Source organism: Lucilia sericata, unplaced genomic scaffold (genome assembly GCF_015586225.1).
Source record: "Lucilia sericata isolate MDLA Ls3-8-SP2 unplaced genomic scaffold, ASM1558622v1 Contig000254F_arrow, whole genome shotgun sequence".
In the NCBI taxonomy this organism is placed as follows: Eukaryota; Metazoa; Arthropoda; class Insecta; order Diptera; family Calliphoridae; genus Lucilia; species Lucilia sericata.
Genome location: NW_023994280.1, coordinates 183031 through 196591, shown reverse-complemented (window position 1 = coordinate 196591; position 13561 = coordinate 183031). Strand labels below are relative to the sequence as shown.

Sequence of the window (13561 nt, the reverse complement as noted above, 5' to 3'; positions counted from 1 at the left end):
TCAACTGTCTGCGATTCGTTTTATTTGTTGGGTTTTATATGATTTTGCTATTTTGTAAATTGAAATGCACAACAAAATGCAAATGCAAAATACCTAGTGTTGGTTGGTTTCTAATTAAGTAATTATGTTTTCATTTATACAATATACATCATTACCTGGATCTAGTTGATTTAAGCAAATTGTTTATTTCTCGTTTAATTAATTATTATTGGGCGTTATTTGTGGGGGAATTTTTTTTTGCAAGAGTAGTATCTGTTTTTTCTTTATTTTCCTTTTGTTTGGTTTTTTTTATTTACCACTTTCATGACTTTCAATGATGATCTTAAAAAAATTTGCAAAATTGCATCTCATTTATTTAATATTTTCATAGTTTTTGCTGTTGTTTACTTTATTGAACAAACTTAACAAGAGTAGTGGCAGAAAACAGGGGAATGATACCTTGTTATTTTACTAGAGTAAAATCGATTCAAAAATAAAGTTTGCACCCAAAAGGAAAGTCAACATTGACCTTCTTTGATACTCCTTAAGCCCTCTTCACACGAGCTCGCAAGTAATATGATCTGTCAAAATTTTGTGTAGAAGAATACGCATGGGAATGTCCAAACATAATATGTAATGAAACCATCACACATTGAGATAAAATACAGCTGGAAAATTTGACAGTCGTATAGCTCTCTTCATTTTTAGAAAATAGATCATTGATCAGGGATGTATTTTCATGTAAACACAAAGGAGACAAGGATGTCATACGAAAAATTACGAAATTTTTTAGATCCATTTCGAAAATATTGCAAACGTTTTTTGAAACATATTTAACAGATCAAAATTTTCAATAGCAGTTAGGGAACTAAGGCCCATTTCAAAAAATATATATATTTTTCTCGTGTTCTGTACATTAATACGAATTGATAGGAACAAGATGTCTAACTGCTTTACATCACATCCGTTTACAACCACGCAGATGAGATGGCTTCTGTGGAGTCGGCAATAGCATATAAAGACGTATTCTTAGACCAAAATACGAATCCATCAAATATGCCGAGGACTTGTTCTTACTCACAGAGATCACATTGTGGTAAATCTTCCCCCCGGGGGCATGTTACCATAATCTGGTACTACGGGTGGCCAGTTGCCCACAGGACTTGTCCTGGCTGGTCAGTTGGTTGAGTTTCCTTCGGGATCCACGTATTGGCTGTGGTTTAAACCTAAATCGCAGGAAGGGGGTGCTTGGTTAAAAGACTGATACACGGTGTTTTTCGGACTACCAATTACGTCCCCTAGGTGCTGTTGCCGAATCAACAGAGCCTTAGTAGTGTGGTTGGGCGACATTATGTCGGGGTAGATTGAGCTTGCTCATGATACCTGTATTTCCTACTTTGGCAAGAGATTAGATAGCTCGAGTACTTGAGCAAAGTGCTTGTACATGGACCGGCATATCCATGTACAAAAATTGCGACCTGCGTGTAACAAACACAAAGGGGCAGTGGTGAGTTGTTTACTTGATACTCACCCAGTGGTTGAAAAAGTACCACCGTGGGGTAGGGCTACACGCCAGGTACTCACGTAAAGCACTTCGACATCTTGTGGTAAATCTTGTATGAAAAGAGTAAACTCTGAACATACCTGGACAAGGATGGAAAATTCAATGGTATCACTTTCATCCATCACCATCACCATGAATTAGAACTTCTCATTCATTGGACATACTGATAGATAACAACATCCGACACACTTAATCTACATCCAACGCTTAGTTCCACAGTCACTCCTCTGTCTTGGTAACAGCACCGAACATTTCGCGAATTATAGACTTTACCTTAAAGATTGATGTTTTTAACCGACATTCTCTTCCCGTGAATTTGGGTTGAAACCACAGCCACGTGGTGGCTATCCCAAAGGGACAAGACGATGTCCGAAACTCTGCGGGTTACCGGTTCCCACGGTACCAAGGTATCAAGAAAATGTCGAGGATTCACCTGATCATCACCAGTTTATAGTCCCGGCAGACTATTCCCGAGATTGTAATAACACCAAGATGAGGGTCTTTCGTCAAAATAACACGTCCCCGGGGGCATTGCTCGGGACACTCTAATGTACATTTGATTGATTGATTAATTAATTGATAGCACATAGCATTATGACCTAAATTGGGATCTTTTGCAGCCCTTTGGTTCACCATTGGAGATTAAGTTCTCGTATGAATCTTAATGTTCTAGACGGTGAGAGATTGAATATTTAATTAGGCGATATAAATGCGCCTTCTAGAATACTCGCTCTGAGAGGCCATAGTGGCTGACGTCACATTGTTGCCAAGAATGTGCTGGTGGCATCTAAGTCCATAGTGACCGGTATAAAGTCCCGTTCACAATCTCCGGTCACTATTAGCGCTATTAAGCTGAGCACTGATATTGACTCCCAGTGGCGAAGTAATTCTGATTTAAAAATCAGACTTTTTTTGGACAATACCCATTGAATACCCATGACATTTTTAGGCCAAGAACGAATTCCATTGAAAACGGCTGAGATTTGTCTATGTTTTCAATTAGCGTCAATATAAATGTCTTTCCCGGATATCAAAAATATGCAATCATATCAGAAATTATACTATAAAATATACCTTAAATCAAGGCCGATTTTAGCCATTTTCATAACAGATGGTCTTTGGGTCAAAGAAAGTGAACAGACGGGATCTTATTGATCTAATTATGAATTAAAAGGTATTACTTGTTTAGTATCCAAAACATTTAACATTTGCTACATGGCGTACTTCCCAACAATCGTAACTTCATTTCCATATCAATTCCCAACATTGTATGTTGTGTGGCAAAAAAATTGAAGAAGAAACAAAAACTAAAGGCACGAGCTATTTGAGCCCTCAACTCATCGTCATAGTAAAATATTTACTGTATTACACACGCAAACGAACGAATACATACAAAGTAATAATAATTACTGCACATTTTTCCCCAACAACAAAAAAAAGCGAAAAAATATCGTTATGCACTAGTGAAATGATAAAGTTATACTTCCACAAACTTCCTTCCTTCCCAGTCAACTAAACACACACACTCATTCATACATTCATTTACACAGACATTTTGCTAACATTATTATTATCAACAAACTCATCATTATTATTATAATTATTAATAATATTCATATTAATAACAATTACAAACTGTTTATAGTAACACACAAATATTTGATAATGTATGAATGAATATGCATCAAAATATGCATATTATTAATTATTATTATAAGAAATTTTATTAATTTTGCATAAACTAAAGCTAAAACTAAGTGAGTACTTCCGTTTTAACTCAGAAAAGGTGGCAACAATTTAACTGGCAAACCGTAAATGGTGTGTTATACGTTGGTTGGCATGTTTTGAAAATTAAACTTAATTAGGATTTTTTGCAAAGAAATTAATATATTTTTAACACAATTAGTTGTATTAACATAATTATGAAATTTTATTTAGACACGCAACAATTACACTTTATTTTATGAAAAAATAACGTTTAATGTTTCGCCAAATTTTTAATACTTGTTATTTGGCACTTTAGTTTTAAATTATTATTTTTAATTAATGAGGTTTTAGTTAAAAATTAGGTATTTAGTAGCCGTATGGTTAGACTTAAAGTGGAGTAACCATTACAAATTCAAATGATAAAGTATAAGCAAGCGGTATTTAGGAAGTTGATGGATTTATGGGAAATAAAGTAATTTTCTAGATTTTACCACATTTTTAAATAATATTTAAAATCACAATCATTTAAATACGTAGTTTTATAAAATTTTATCAAAAGTGAACTTTAGTAAAAAGTCGAGAGCAACATCCAACTTACCCCGAAATTAGTTAAGTTCAAATCGTTCGGATCGGAAAAAATTAAAATTAAGGAAAAATAATGTAAACAACTAATAGACTAGACTATAGACTAGACTATAGACTAGACTATAGATTAGACTATAGACTAGACTATAGACTAGACTATAGACTAGACTATAGACTAGACTATAGACTAGACTACAGACTAGACTATAGACTAGACTATAGACTAGACTATAGACTAGACTATATACTAGACTATAGACTAGACTATAGACTAGACTATAGACTAGACTATAGACTAGACTATATACTAGACTATAGACTAGACTATAGACTAGACTATAGACTAGACTATAGACTAGACTATAGACTAGACTATAGACTAGACTATAGACTAGACTATAGACTAGACTATAGACTAGACTATAGACTAGACTATAGACTAGACTATAGACTGTAGACTAGACTATAGACTAGACTATAGACTAGACTATAGACTAGACTATAGACTAGACTATAGACTAGACTATAGACTAGACTATAGACTAGACTATAGACTGTAGACTAGACTATAGACTAGACTATAGACTGTAGACTAGACTATAGACTAGACTATAGACTAGACTATAGACTAGACTATAGACTAGACTATAGACTAGACTATAGACTAGACTATAGACTAGACTATAGACTAGACTATAGACTAGACTATAGACTAGACTATAGACTAGACTATAGACTAGACTATAGACTAGACTATAGACTAGACTATAGACTAGACTATAGACTAGACTATAGACTAGACTATAGACTAGACTATAGACTAGACTATAGACTAGACTATAGACTAGACTATAGACTAGACTATAGACTAGACTATAGACTAGACTATAGACTAGACTATAGACTAGACTATAGACTAGACTATAGACTAGACTATAGACTAGACTATAGACTAGACTATAGACTAGACTATAGACTAGACTATAGACTAGACTATAGACTAGACTATAGACTAGACTATAGACTAGACTATAGACTAGACTATAGACTAGACTATAGACTAGACTATAGACTAGAATATAGACTAGACTATAGACTAAGACTAGACTATAGACTAGACTATAGACTAGACTATAGACTAGACTATAGACTAGACTATAGACTAGACTATAGACTAGACTATAGACTAGACTATAGACTAGACTATAGACTAGACTATAGACTAGACTGTAGACTAGACTATAGACTAGACTATAGACTAGACTATAGACTAGACTATAGACTAGACTATAGACTAGACTATAGACTAGACTATAGACTAGACTATAGACTAGACTATAGACTAGACTATAGACTAGACTATAGACTAGACTATAGACTAGACTATAGACTAGACTATATACTAGACTATAGACTAGACTATAGACTAGACTATAGACTAGACTATAGACTAGACTATAGACTAGACTATAGACTAGACTATAGACTAGACTATAGACTAGACTATAGACTAGACTATAGACTGTAGACTAGACTATAGACTAGACTATAGACTAGACTATAGACTAGACTATAGACTAGACTATAGACTAGACTATAGACTAGACTATAGACTAGACTATAGACTAGACTATAGACTGTAGACTAGACTATAGACTAGACTATAGACTAGACTATAGACTAGACTATAGACTAGACTATAGACTAGACTATAGACTAGACTATAGACTAGACTATAGACTAGACTATAGACTAGACTATAGACTAGACTATAGACTAGACTATAGACTAGACTATAGACTAGACTATAGACTAGACTATAGACTAGACTATAGACTAGACTATAGACTAGACTATAGACTAGACTATAGACTAGACTATAGACTAGACTATAGACTAGACTATAGACTAGACTATAGACTAGACTATAGACTAGACTATAGACTAGACTATAGACTAGACTATAGACTAGACTATAGACTAGACTATAGACTAGACTATAGACTAGACTAGACTATAGACTAGACTATAGACTAGACTATAGACTAGACTATAGACTAGACTATAGACTAGACTATAGACTAGACTATAGACTAGAATATTTAAAATGGCAACTTAAATTAAAATCAATCTAAAAATGGCGTTTATCTTTTAATGTTATTAGTTTTAATACCCATACACTTATTTGTTATATAGTTTAATTTATACTTCATTAACTTTTTATAAAATTTTTAAAATTTATTTATGCTTCATAAGTCTTAAATAAGCAAATAAAGATTTCGTTTTTGATAAGGTTCCACAGCAAAACTTTAATCATTTGGAAAATACATTGCAAATAAAATAAAAAAACGAAAAAAAGGACAAACAAATTAAAATTTTTCTTAATTACACACATAAAACATATAAAATAAAATACAAGATAAATTTTTGCAACAATCATAATAATGGTGGCTGGTGGTCATGAAAAGCAGTGAAACACAAAGTTGAAAAAGAAAATTTATGATACGGTACCACATTTAAGAAACAAACTGACTTCTACCACTTACTGCCAGCAGCCTTAAAGGCAAAAAATGAGGCAGAATATACATACATAATTTCATATATTTTATTTGTCAGTTTTAAATGTTTGATATTCAAGTGACACATGTTGTTGCTGTTGTTGTTGTTAGAAGAACATTGTATTTAAGCCATCCACACATCTTGTATACAAATAATGTCCAATCCAATTCTGTCCCAAGAAGAGGAGTTGAACAAAAAAAAAAAAACGCCAACCAATACACGACTTAGTAAGTACACTGCTGCTTATGTAGTAAACTGTCATACACATTTCACTGTGTGGTCACCCATGTTACTGGATTTTATGTGAATGAACAACAAGCAGTGTTGTTGGCTTAAAGCGGCTAGAAGAAGTGTTTGGTTGTCTGTCCGTCTGATGACTCTGGTGTAGATTTTCATGTTATCATTTTAACTTGGTTATAATACTGACAAATCTTATGGTAATTTCATGGTTAAAATGACACTTTTTTTCTAAATGTGGTTTTTATGTAAAATAAACAAATACCCCTCCAAAAACAAAACATACATACACACAGACAATCTGTTCAAATCGTTATACTGCTGAATGACTGAGTGTTTGTTTTTATTTGCGGTTGAGCGGTAAGATGTTGTTACTAAAAGCAAAAATATTAAATGAAATTTATGATTGAATGTACAACAATTACAACATTGTTTTTGTTTTTTTTGCGCAATGGAGCAACATGTGTTAGCTGTTTGTGGCGTTTTGTGGCATGAAAAATAAATAAATTATAACCAAATGAACCGACGTTGTCAAATAATCTAAATTGTACAAAAAGGATTCAAAATTTATGGAAAAATTTATCTCTATGTGAGAGAGCGAGCTTTGAAAGGTTTGTGTAAGAGGTGTTTTAAAATTTTACATAAATTTAGAAAAAAGTGGGATTTAATTAATTGCAAAGTAAGTGTAAGCAAGATAAGAGTGAAATGTCTAGAATTTATGATATTTATTGAAAGGTTTTTCAAGCCGCGTCCTACGGAGTATTAATTATAAATAATCGTGTCTTATTTTACAAATCATACATTTTTTAAGCACTTTACAGCTTTTAATATTTTTTTCGAGATAAGCTGAAAATTACTGAATTATTTCCATTCATTTCCAAAAGATTGTAGAATTTTTTTGTTCTAATATCAAAATATTCTATAGCTGGTAGGGAACCGAAGACCCTTTTGAAAAAAAATGTTTTTCTATAGTCTAGTCTATAGTCTAGTCTATGGTCTAGTCTATAATCTAGTCTATAGTCGGTCTATAATCTAGTCTATAGTCTAGTCTATAGTCTAGTCTATAGTCTAGTCTATAGTCTAGTCTATAGTCTAGTCTATAGTCTAGTCTAGTCTATAGTCTAGTCTATAGTCTAGTCTATAGTCTAGTCTATAGTCTAGTCTATAGTCTAGTCTATAGTCTAGTCTATAGTCTAGTCTATAGTCTAGTCTATAGTCTAGTCTAGTCTAGTCTATAGTCTAGTCTATAGTCTATCTAGTCTATAGTCTAGTCTATAGTCTAGTCTATAGTCTAGTCTATAGTCTAGTCTATAGTCTAGTCTATAGTCTAGTCTATAGTCTAGTCTATAGTCTAGTCTATAGTCTAGTCTATAGTCTAGTCTATAGTCTAGTCTATAGTCTAGTCTATAGTCTAGTCTATAGTCTAGTCTATAGTCTAGTCTATAGTCTAGTCTATAGTCTAGTCTATAGTCTAGTCTATAGTCTAGTCTATGTATAGTCTATAGTCTAGTCTATAGTCTAGTCTATAGTCTAGTATAGTCTAGTCTATAGTCTAGTCTATAGTCTAGTCTATAGTCTAGTCTAGTCTAGTCTATAGTCTAGTCTATGTCTAGTCTATAGTCTAGTCTATAGTCTAGTCTATAGTCTAGTCTATAGTCTAGTCTATAGTCTAGTCTATAGTCTAGTCTATAGTCTAGTCTATAGTCTAGTCTATAGTCTAGTCTATAGTCTAGTCTATAGTCTAGTCTATAGTCTAGTCTATAGTCTAGTCTATAGTCTAGTCTATAGTCTAGTCTATAGTCTAGTCTATAGTCTAGTCTATAGTCTAGTCTATAGTCTAGTCTATAGTCTAGTCTATAGTCTAGTCTATAGTCTAGTCTATAGTCTAGTCTATAGTCTAGTCTATAGTCTAGTCTATAGTCTAGTCTATAGTCTAGTCTATAGTCTAGTCTATAGTCTAGTCTATAGTCTAGTCTAGTCTATAGTCTAGTCTATAGTCTAGTCTATAGTCTAGTCTATAGTCTAGTCTATAGTCTAGTCTATAGTCTAGTCTATAGTCTAGTCTATAGTCTAGTCTAGTCTAGTCTATAGTCTAGTCTATAGTCTAGTCTATAGTCTAGTCTATAGTCTAGTCTATAGTCTAGTATATAGTCTAGTCTATAGTCTAGTCTATAGTCTAGTCTATAGTCTAGTCTATAGTCTAGTCTATAGTCTAGTCTATAGTCTAGTCTATAGTCTAGTCTATAGTCTAGTCTATAGTCTAGTCTATAGTCTAGTCTATAGTCTAGTCTATAGTCTAGTCTATAGTCTAGTCTATAGTCTAGTCTATAGTCTAGTCTATAGTCTAGTCTATAGTCTAGTCTATAGTCTAGTCTATAGTCTAGTCTATAGTCTAGTCTATAGTCTAGTCTATAGTCTAGTCTATAGTCTAGTCTATAGTCTAGTCTATAGTCTAGTCTATAGTCTAGTCTATAGTCTAGTCTATAGTCTAGTCTATAGTCTAGTCTATAGTCTAGTCTATAGTCTAGTCTATAGTCTAGTCTATAGTCTAGTCTATAGTCTAGTCTATAGTAGTCTATAGTCTAGTATAGTCTAGTCTATAGTCTAGTCTATAGTCTAGTCTATAGTCTAGTCTATAGTCTAGTCTATAGTCTAGTCTATAGTCTAGTCTATAGTCTAGTCTATAGTCTAGTCTATAGTCTAGTCTATAGTCTAGTCTAGTCTATAGTCTAGTCTAGTCTATAGTCTAGTCTAGTCTAGTCTATAGTCTAGTCTAGTCTATAGTCTAGTCTAGTCTATAGTCTAGTCTATAGTCTAGTCTATAGTCTAGTCTATAGTCTAGTCTATAGTCTAGTCTATAGTCTAGTCTATAGTCTAGTCTATAGTCTAGTCTATAGTCTAGTCTATAGTCTAGTCTATAGTCTAGTCTATAGTCTAGTCTATAGTCTAGTCTATAGTCTAGTCTATAGTCTAGTCTATAGTCTAGTCTATAGTCTAGTCTATAGTCTAGTCTATAGTCTAGTCTATAGTCTAGTCTATAGTCTAGTCTATAGTCTAGTCTATAGTCTAGTCTATAGTCTAGTCTATAGTCTAGTCTATAGTCTAGTCTATAGTCTAGTCTATAGTCTAGTCTATAGTCTAGTCTATAGTCTAGTCTATAGTCTAGTCTATAGTCTAGTCTATAGTCTAGTCTATAGTCTAGTCTATAGTCTAGTCTATAGTCTAGTTATAGTCTAGTCTATAGTCTAGTCTATAGTCTAGTCTATAGTCTAGTCTATCTAGTCTAGTCTGTCTATAGTCTAGTCTATAGTCTAGTCTATAGTCTAGTCTATCAGTCTAGTCTATAGTCTAGTCTATAGTCTAGTCTTAGTCTAGTCTATAGTCTAGTCTATAGTCTAGTCTATAGTCTCGTCTATGTCTAGTCTATAGTCTAGTCTATAGTCTAGTCTATAGTCTAGTCTATAGTTCTAGTCTATAGTCTAGTCTATAGTCTAGTCTATAGTCTAGTCTATAGTCTAGTCTATAGTCTAGTCTATAGTCTAGTCTATAGTCTAGTCTATAGTCTAGTCTATAGCGTAGTCTATATTACAGTCTATAGTCTAGTCTATATTCTGGTAGTCTTATTATGTTTGGGCCCAACAAATTCGCAACATTTCCAAAGGCATCTATAAATAACGTTTGTACGGATGGCTGTTCCGCATTTCAAGACTCGCAACCATATAACAAAACTGATTTTACATAAGATTTCAAAACATTTATCTTGACATGGCGTAAAATTATTGATGATTTCCGGATTATAAAAAAAATCTACGCTGGAACCTCCAGTGTCGTAGCAATAGAACCAAGACAGCGGAATAAATCTACATCTTCCAGAATTTCATTATTTATCAAGAATGTTCTCCATATGAATTCTCAAAACTTTCACTTTGCTGATGTTGATTTTTAAGCCTCCGGATGTGGCCTGCAGTAGTTAAGTATTCTAGTCTGGTATACCGGTGGTGTTTTGTCCTATTCACTGGTTAAGGAGCGCACAAAAAGCCCGATAACAGCCTCGATATATTTCGCCGGATTTTATATATATCCTCCATTCAAACTAACTAACTATCCAAGCCAAGTACCTCTGGGCTTTTCGGACATACCTCAGTAGCTATTCGACAGTAGATATTTATCGTTTGTATATTCATAGTCTCCTAATTGTTTCTGGAAGCCCTAAATAATACCAAGATTTTCTGCAATTACGTTACTCATGACCATATCCAACCTTATTATTTTATGCGACAGCAAGCCTTCGTGAAGTATTCGGCAATTTGCCTCTGCGTAAAGACTTTTGATCAACTGTATCAGTTACCCCTTACATTGAAGAGCTTTCCATATAACACCGTGTCGAATGCCTTCTCAAAGTCAACTGATTGATTCACAATTATTCTCAGAGAGGTAATATGGTCAATGCTCGATATATTATGGCGAAAATCAGCTTGTTGTCTCCTCAGCATTGGGTCAAGATCTTGTCTACTATGCTTAGCAAAGTTATTCCACGCCAGTTGTGATCTTCTACTCCGTTGTGTCAGGTCCCCTTTAAGTTTCCCTGGGACTCTCTATTTTTCCTTGATATCTATATTTCCTCAATGTTACGGAAAATTAGATACACACTTGTCAAAATTACTTCAATAATTCCTTGCCCACTAAATTATATTATTAAAACAAATTTTTCTTAACATTACTTTAATTTTTAAGAAGCTTATGTTTCTTGAAAAAAATACTGTTACTAAACCCCTTGAAACTTTTCAAAATATTTTGCTTTGCTTTTAATTTTACCAATTCAATTTACCAGTTTAAATATTTAAATTTATATATTTGACTAAAACTTACCCCCTTTATTGTTACGAAACAGCAAGCCAATCCCCATAAATAATTCCATTTATTCTGCTGATATAACAATAATAAATTTTAATTGCCTAATTGCTAAATAATGATATTTAACTTCTTTAAAAAGAGAAGGAAAGTTATGGACCAACAAGAAAAAAGCAGGAAAAAAATAAACCAAGAAAGAAAGAATAAACTTATCTTTAATATCTTTAACACATTCCACAACCAACCGACAAGCCGATATTACAAGAAAAAAACTACAAAAATCTTTTTGCTGCAGCACTTTAACGTACCATCAGAAAAGTTTTATAAAATTCCAAACTCTATTGTTTTCAAGTACTTAAAGTAAAACTTTTTTTCCCCAGATTTGATTATTGTACAAGTAGAGAGGAAGAGAGAGAGGTGATGCTGCTGCCGATGATGAAGATGTAGTTGCTGTTGATGATTTGTAGCTACTGCTGCAATTTGTTAAAGGGAAAAATTTTGCAACCCTGCAGCAAAAATGTGTAGGATGAACAATTTTAACATTACTTACTTACCCGTACTTACGTTTTCATCTAACTACTGCAATTTTTTGAACGCATCAGGGGCAAAATGTTGTGTAGAAAAAAAAAACAACAGCAACAAAAATGAAATGAAATTGTTTAGTAGGTAAAACTTTTCATCAAAAAAAGTTTGCAGTATGATAGCTATGACGAGAGTGTTTTGCAAAAAGAGGTGTTTATTGAAAAAGAACTGGTGATGCTCTGCTCTTGGTAATGTCGCAGATTGATTTTGTCCTTCTGAAATTTGTCTTAATAGAAGAAATTTAGACTTGAATTTGATAACAATGTAAAAGTAAACAATTTTGAGTTAGTTAGTTTGAAAGGAGGATGTATATACATCAAATCCGAAGAAATACACCTAGGCCTCTATCGGGCCTGTTGTGCGCTCCTTAACCAGTGTCTCAGGTGGGAATCGAATCCACCACCTCCGGTCTACCAGACTAGAACACTAACCTATCGGAAGCCACATTTTGAAGTCCCCGTTATACACTTAACCTATGTATTTATGAAATTTAGGATGGCCCCATTATTGGGAAGCAAAAATTTAAAAAAGCAGTTTTGATACTTCATCATTTGGGCCAAAATTTTGTTTACCTGTAGATATATCTTTAACTAAATAGTTCCATTAGAAAGGGTACAGAATAGTAAAGAAAATAGTACATTTTGGTGCTTTGGTACTTTTTATAGTACTTTTAAGGATTTGCTATTAATAAACCTATAAAAATGAAAGTTTCCCATCTTTCGGGCATCATATGGATTTGATTTCTAAAGTTAACGGTAACCCAGAGAGACCAATTTCATAAAATAATGCCTCTAACACATGGCCTTTAATCGATTTGGTCTATTTTGATGTGAAAGGTACATTTACTAGTACTTGTTGCTATTAGTTGGAAAGCTCCCTAATGTACATATGTATATCGTACGTGTGAGCAGTTATGTTGTATATATACATATAGGACTAATATTTGTTTTTACTTTACTTGTTTAATGTATGTGTGTGGTCGTGTTTATGAAAGGAAGGATGGATGGATGTACATATGAAAGATTGGTTAGATGGATAGATGTTTGGATATATGAATTGACGTTTGGTTAGTTAGATGCAATACAAACATTTAAATACTCTAGATAAACTTCCTGTTTGGGTGGCCACCTTAAAAAAAAAAAAAAAACTTTCTATGTATGTGTACGTGCCTACGTATCCGAACATGTATTACTATTATACTCTCATATTGTCAGTAGCATATCAGAGCATATAAATATTTCAGTTTCATTATATTTTCTCTAATTTGTTTTTCTTTTTTCGGCAAACTTGGTACAAAAATTTAAAGAGTTTCTTTTTGAAGCAGTAGTCATTTCGCAAAAAAAAGTTTTCACTTCCGCAAAAGAAAAGCATTAAGAAGATTTTCTTAGTAAGTTAAGAAAGTTTATGTGTATTCGTACATAAATTAAAAGTTCATTGCTGTAATAAACTAAAGATAGAGGCGAAGTCATTGTCATTACAAAGAAATTTTAAACAGTT

The 13561-nt window shown here is 33.0% G+C and overlaps 1 protein-coding gene across 1 annotated transcript in view; it reads left to right on the top strand.

Annotated features, from left to right (window-relative positions):
- The window catches only part of LOC119602805 (alpha-protein kinase 1-like), an 83127-nt gene that overhangs the window by 39896 nt on the left and 29670 nt on the right, over positions 1 to 13561 (top strand). The gene's annotated exons all lie outside the window — the stretch shown is intronic.